Below are 7,115 nucleotides of genomic sequence, written 5' to 3' on the forward strand. Positions count from 1 at the left end.
GGATTAATAGTCTAAGCATTATGCTCAAACTTGAAGTATATCTCAAACCTTTTATTGAGGCTTAAGTAGAAAATAAATTTATTTTCTTTCATGCTATGATAGAATTTCATTCTATTTATTCTTGGAACATCTTGCAAATGAAAATATTTTATATTTTGAAATTTGATAATATTGTTTAGACAAGTTTGTATATAATATTGTAAATGTAATTGTGCTATTATTGGTTTTGATGGCTCTCTCGCCTCACTCTTTTTGAATGCACCTGAATCTGCTACGGATGGCAGGGGCTCTGCTTTCCCCCCCTTCCTTGCGCGGGATCCTCGGCTCCTATGATCCATGCTAGTGTCGTTTGGTCGACAACCCCTTTGGTGGTTGTTGATGCGCTTGGTGCTGCATCCACCCCCCATCCTCGGTTTCCCCGACTGTGGTTCTTGTTGTTGTCGGCTCTCTGGCTTCTGGGGAAACAACCTTGTCGCCCACCGCTGATGTTGCTTGTCCTTTGCCCAAACTTGTTGGTAAGCGTAGCTTTTCTTGTGTGGCCAAATCTTTCGTCCAACCCTCTAAGGGGGTCCGTCCTCTCCCTTGTGCAAAATCCTCCCTTGTGGTGGTTTGCGGACAGGATGTTGTGGACAACATTGGGTTTTACCAACGTTGTGCTTTGGTGTGTAGATTCTCCGGGCTTTGGTCTTCCCTACCGGACCTTCACAGTTGGATAAGTGTCTCTTGGCAGCCTTTGGTTGCTCTCAATATCGAGCTTTTTCCCTGTACTAAAGGATTTTTCATTGCTTCCTTCACTTCTTCCGCTGATAGGGATTTACTTTTGAGCAAGCTTTGGGCTTGAGGAGTGCACTCCCTCTCCATCAAGCCTTGGACAACCTCTTTCAACCCTCTCATTGAACCACTTAATGTGCATCCAGTTTGGGTTCGGCTCATCAATCTCCCTCTTCATTTCTGGGAGCACTCTTGCTATGAGGCGATCGGTAACTCTATTGGTCGTTTCCTGAAGGTCGATGATGCTACGTCTTCAATGGAAGACACTACCTTTGCCCACATTCTTGTTGATATCAACATCTCTGCTCCTCTCTTGGGTGACATGGTTCTTATGGTGGGGGACAGGCCTTGGTCACAATTGCTAGATTTTGAAGGCCTCCCCTTTGGCTGCAGAAGATGCTTATCTACTGGCCATCTTGCTTCGGGTTGCTCTTCTCCACAACACAAAGGGGTTTCTACCTAGTGGAAGAATGCTACTGCTAGCCACTTAACAATTGTTGCTACAGATTTTCTGTCTACTAGCTCCTCCCATGAGGATGATGTCATGCCCCCCACGACTCCTATTGCTCCTACTGATGTTTTTGTGGCCTCGTCTCCGGAGGCCCCCACTTTCACTTCTCCTATCTTGGAGCCCTCCCTTGCTATTGGATCTGCTACTGCTGTTCTATCACAACCTGCTGATGTTGTTGTTCTGCAGCCCCCTACAACCCTCTTCTAGCCTTCTTTTGTCACCGGTGTTGTTGACTCTGTGAGGGCCCTTCCGATGGATCTTAGCATTGCCTGGTTTGTGGTTGCTCGAAGGCATAAGGGGAAATCTTCTCCCCTGCCCCATACCCCACCTCGTGGGGGTTTGGGTTGCCCGTCCCCCCGTTGAGTGGGGTTTGTTCCCTGGTTGGTTAGGTTCATGTGTTTGTTCCTTTCCACCTTTGGGTGGTGGTTCTCTTCCAACATCATCTCTCTTGATGTTGCTTTTTGTTAAGGGTCAATGCCCTAGTTAATGCTTCTTTTTTAACCAAATTTTGTAAATGTATCAAAAATGAATGATGCATTGGGATAATAGTTAAATGAGCATATGGTAGTTGGGCTTATTATAGAAATGAATTTAATGATTTTGGATAATTGCAAAATGCATTTAATATTTGTAAAAGTATTTAATGCTTGTGATACATGTGGATTGACTTGGTTGAGAGAACAAAGGGGCCACCATAGAGATGCTTGAGCATTAATTACTAGTGCATTGGATGCATTGAATAATTTAAATTTGGACATTAAGTAACGGTGACAAAGGAGGCTATGAAGCTTTTAGTTGATTTTCCCTTGCTCGTTTCTTTCTTTCTAGTCTTGGGATGAAGTTATTCATAGCTTGTTGGTAATCATTTGATCATCTTATACTTCCCCATTGTTAGTGAAACTTGGCTTGGTTGCTTCTTTAGATCATGAGGAATATGGAGTAGGACACTTTGACTCTCATTTGTTTTATGATTGGTTTCATGGAGAGAAACAATAATTGCTTCTTGTTGTAGGTGGTCATATCTTGCATGATTTCTCCATGGTTGAGAGAGTTGATCTCTATGTTAAGACTCTAAATCTAATATTGTACAATGACTATTTTGTTATTGGAAATACATGTTTTTTAATGTTTTGGAGGCAAGGGTTTTCTCGAAAGGTTTTTTTTTTTTTAAGAATACATTAGCTTGTTCTATTTTCTCTTTCATTCTTGTCATGTGTGGTTTATGCTAGAATGTTAGGATTTATGTAGACTAGGGATTTCATTGTAACATCTATTTTTGTAGGCTTTTAATGAAAAATTAATTTTCAATACATGATTAATGTTAGAAAATTATCTTTATTTTCTTATGTTTGGTATCCATTTAGTATCATAATATGTTTATGATTTTGGTATTGGTACTTGTGTATTTCCTTCTATTTGGTATCGATCTTGGTTTGGGGGATAGATGGGAAGCCTTCCTAACAAAATGATATTAATTGTTGTCCAGGTTGGAGTTGGAGTTGGTCTTACTTTAGGGAAAATTATTGCACATATGTAGAATGAATTTGAAGAGGACCAATGGAGAACAGTTTGAGCTTCGAGTTCGAAATGGATGATTTGGTTGGCTGTGACATAGTCGTGGATCATGTTGTTGGTTTCCTTAGTGTTCATCCCCGCATTGTTGGAGTTGGTCATGTAGTGGCCCAGAGCTTATGTTAGCATTTTGAATGATTTATTGGCTACATTGAGGTTGCAAAATTAGTTATTTGGTCTCTCATGTAGAGGTTGCTAAATTTGGTTATATGATGACCTAGAAGCATCCTATGCATGAGTTGAGTTTTTGGCATGAAATGGTTGTATCTATAATTTTGTCACAAGGATATCATGATGTCATGGGTAGCTCTAGAACAATATTAGTGGGATCTTTAGTAGTGATATGTATTTTCCAATTTGATAGATGGTCTTTTGGTATTTAGAATGTGTAATTGTAATGTAGTGGACTCTAGATTACTGATTAGATTTTTGGCATGATATGGTTGATTTTGAGTAGATTCTTCAGTTGGAGATAGGATATTTTGATGTGAAGATGTGAATCATCGAGATAAGAGAGTTTTTGGAGTTTGTAATGATCATGTAGTTTGAGAATGGATTATGATTTAGAGATAACTTACTATTGTTGAATATAATGATATGTGGAGTATCAACAATGCGATTTTTGTGCAATAAGGAGATTCACCATAATAGTGGTGGAGGAAATTGCTAATTGATGCTCTGCAAAAAGGAATGGTTAGGATGACAAACACAAACAAACAAGCAACAAACCAATTGTTAGTGTTAGAAAATTAGAAATTAAACACTATCCTAAGCAAGCATATCAAGAGAGACACTAAAAGCAAAATAGAGAGCTTAACAAAGAAAACAAATGCTCTAAGACATCTCCAAATGCCTTCTACCATGCTTGTAGCTTCTCCTTCCTTGTTACTCTCCTCTCCAAGCTCCCAAATGAGTGTAGCTCTTAGTAGCTTTTTGCACTATTCTGGATGTCTTATGGAGGTTCAAGATTGTAAATGCTTTAAACTATGCAATGCAAAGTGTAAAACAAACTAAATATGAGATATTATGTAAATAACTAAGATCAATTTTAGCCCAAAATGATAATGTGAGTGATTATGCTAAATGCTCTCTAAAATTCACCGTTAGTTAGATGCATACACGTTTTCAGGATTTGGATTATGAAGAAATGAGCTCTATTTATAGGAAAAATGGAGCAATGGATGGTTGAGATTGAATAATCTCAACAAGGGTCGGGATTAAAAGTTTTAAGTTCCATGTGAGGGTTTTGAATCCAATCCCAGGATGACAAATGTCAACAAGAAATGGGTTGAGAAGGGAGGGAATAAGCATTAAATGCTTGACATGACTTGAGGGTTAACTTAGGAGGTAAAGGTTAATGTTGAGTTGAAAGAATAAAGGCATTGTCCAATAAATAATGTCTTTATCCAATGGATAAACTCTTGTGCCAGAGTTAGTGAGGATAACCATGGTCAAAGCAATAAATGTTTGAAGAGACCCATGAGTCAATTGGAGGTTGAGTTAGAGGTAAAGTCTCTAACCATGGGAGCAAGTGGATTTAACCATAAATGGTTATGTAAAAGTCATTAATGGTCATGTAAGAGCCATTAGTGGTTTGTAAGACTTTAGAGGTTAGCTTGTTGAACACATAAAGCATTAAATGTTTTTCAAAGACTTTGAGGGCTGTGAGAAGTGACTCCAAGTTGCTTAGGAATGTGACAATAATTAGGGGATGTATTAGGTTAATTAGAAATGGTTTAGAAGAGTCTATAAGGGGATTTAGGATTGCAAGTGGGTTTGGTGGGTGAGGGAAAATAGGATTTAAATTAAAATAAAATTAATTTATTTCAATCATGGTTGCAACTTGCATTTGTAGGAGAATGCAAGTTGGGGGGGGGGGGGGAGTTTAATGATTTAAATAAATGTTTTAATTATTTATTTAAAACAGGAAAGGGAATTAAATTAAATAAATAAGATTTATTCATTTAATTGATTGTGAATTTGGTTTAATGAATTAATTGAAATAAATTGAATAATTTATTTAATTAATAGGAGAATGACTTGAAGATGAATTAATTAAATATTAAGTTAATTAATTGATTATTGAAGGTTTATTAATAAAATAAATAGTAAATATTCATTTAATTAAATGGACAGATTTATGTGACTACATTAATATTTTGATCGTCTCAATTATTTACTTTAAATCATTTTGATTTGCTGGCATTTGACCATTATGGAGCATTGAAATGTTTCTCATACTTATAAAATAACCTTACAATCTACTATCTCATGGCTCCAATATATAAAAAATTCAAAAAAAAGAAACCATCAAGTGTTATTAAAAACCATGAGTCAAAATCACGACCCATGGAAAAAATCAACACTCTTATATGGTAATTGTCAATTATTTTAAAATAATATGAAATTCCTCTTTAATCTCGTACATTTCTTACACTCATGTTATGTGTGATGGATGTTATAAATTCTATTATAATGATCAAATTGGAAGATCCCAATCCTAAGAGCTCCTTGAGGACATTCAATATTTGTGTTATAACACAAAATCAACAAGATGACTTCTAACTCCTAATTTTGACATTTTTAATGTAACTTACATATCGAATTTGTTTTGACACAGTATCCCAAGAATATTGAAGAACAAATAATAAATCAATAATGTCCCCACCCACACATGGGCATCACACTTTTCCCATTCTATGATGTTTGGAGATCATATGCTATTGATCATCCACATTTAAGTACATTAATCTAGAATCAAGATCAATAGGTGAAGGCAACCCATATCTTAACATTCTCTACCACTTTACATTTATATTCAAATATATAAAGAGGAACAAAAAATAAATTAGATGCTATAAGAGATAAGGCCCATGGCCTCTTTGCACCAATGCCAAATAGCTTAGTAGAACATTTGCAACATTAACCAAAATCTTAACTTTTTATATCATGAATATTCCACCCTCAACATCTTGTGGATAAAGATACTAAAAATCAATATTCTTTGTACAAGCATGGTAGATTAGCTTCTTTTTCAAATACATGACACTCTAATCATATTTATTCTCGACTTGTCTCCACTTATAACCAATACATGAACACAATATTTGTAACCAAACTACCTCCATACAAGAATGTGTCACAACCATATAATCTATTTTTCTATTAGAGAATAAAATTATAGGTTTTCACTTACTTGTCTAACTAATAGCTCCTCCAAACCACAAATATAATTCCCTATAAAATATTTAAAAAGTCTTTTTTACATAAGTCCAATGCTTTCTACTATGGTAGGCATGAACTTGCTAAGAATTCCCATTGCTTGGGTAATGCATGGTCTTATACATATCATAACATACATCATGCTACCTATGAAGCTATAATATGGAACATTGAAAAATTCTTTAAATAATCATTTGACTCAAGGAATGCATCTACTGATAAATATAATTGATAGGTAGAGAATACTTACTATTTTAAAATCTTGTATAACAAACCTTTGGAGGATATTTTGAACTTACTTTAACTAAACAAAATATTTATATCAAACCAATCTTTTCTAATCTCCATATCTAGAATTTACTTTTAAGCTCCTAAAATTCATCATATCGACTTAGTATTAGATAATTGATTGTTGAGCTTCCTAATCATTCCTTTACTAATTCCAATTATAAATGTCATCAACATACATGACAATGATTAGCTATTAATCATTAATCAATTTGTAATAAACATAATAATCATATCGACTCATAAAAAATCCAATGTCTAGTATAAAAGAATCAATCTTTTGACACCACATTCTTAGTGACTATTTTAGATTGAATAATGACCACTTCAACCTATAAATAAGTTATCTTTCCCTTTTATCACTATCTAAAAAGTGAACTTCTAAATCATAAGCAACAATAATAGACTAAAGCAAACAAAGGTCAATTTTGATAGTTACTTTGATTTCTAATTGCTTAAGGGAAGACTCACTTCTTCCAACAACTCACGGGCCTTAGCATGGAATCTTCATTAACATTCTCTCTCACTATGAATTCATCATTTTTTATTCGAATCTTCTATAGAAGGATATTTGCTATCAATCAACATTGATTCCCTTTCTTTAGAAATAGGAGGAACAAAATGAACCTCTAAATTTTGAGAAATAGGGAGAGTTCTAGATGGTGCCAAGCGTTTTCCTCTTTGTCCTTTATACAATGATGAATGTGGAACCACAACATACATGCTATGAACTTTAGGAGTAGGAAAGATT

Source organism: Cryptomeria japonica, chromosome 3 (genome assembly GCF_030272615.1).
Source record: "Cryptomeria japonica chromosome 3, Sugi_1.0, whole genome shotgun sequence".
In the NCBI taxonomy this organism is placed as follows: Eukaryota; Viridiplantae; Streptophyta; class Pinopsida; order Cupressales; family Cupressaceae; genus Cryptomeria; species Cryptomeria japonica.